The sequence below is a fragment of the Salvia hispanica genome, chromosome 5 (genome assembly GCF_023119035.1).
Source record: "Salvia hispanica cultivar TCC Black 2014 chromosome 5, UniMelb_Shisp_WGS_1.0, whole genome shotgun sequence".
In the NCBI taxonomy this organism is placed as follows: Eukaryota; Viridiplantae; Streptophyta; class Magnoliopsida; order Lamiales; family Lamiaceae; genus Salvia; species Salvia hispanica.
The window spans coordinates 515,197-515,675 of record NC_062969.1 but is presented as its reverse complement, the minus strand read 5'-3'; positions in this window follow the sequence as shown (position 1 = coordinate 515,675).

Here is a 479-nt window from a genome sequence, read left to right as displayed (position 1 = left end):
TCAGGAGATGTATCAGAAGTACTTACAGTGGATATCAGTAGAGGATTTCCTTGGATGGTGTCACTGACGAGTGAGGGCTGTATTTCAGAGATCTGTTCGATGTTTTTGAGGGGCTCCCCTGGTGGCCCTACTTCTGCGGAGGGACCTGACTTTGATAACCGGCTTAGTAGGTCACTATCACTACTCTCCCCCTGACCGCTAAGGTGGTTAAAAAAATAGTCTGTCTCAAGAAAATCACAGTTCAGAGTAGTGAACATGCGATTGGCCTTGGGGTCGAAGCAACGGTACCCTTTCTGAGAGGCCCTATATCCCACAAACACACATTTTACGGCACAAGGTGATAGTTTAGTTCGTTCATGTTTCGGTATATGGACAAAAACTGAGCATCCGAACACTCGAGGCTGAAGTGTCAAGGGTAAAGGAATTTGGGCGTGTGTTGAGAGAGTTTCTAGTGGGGTGTGGAGTTCCAGGGAGCTAGA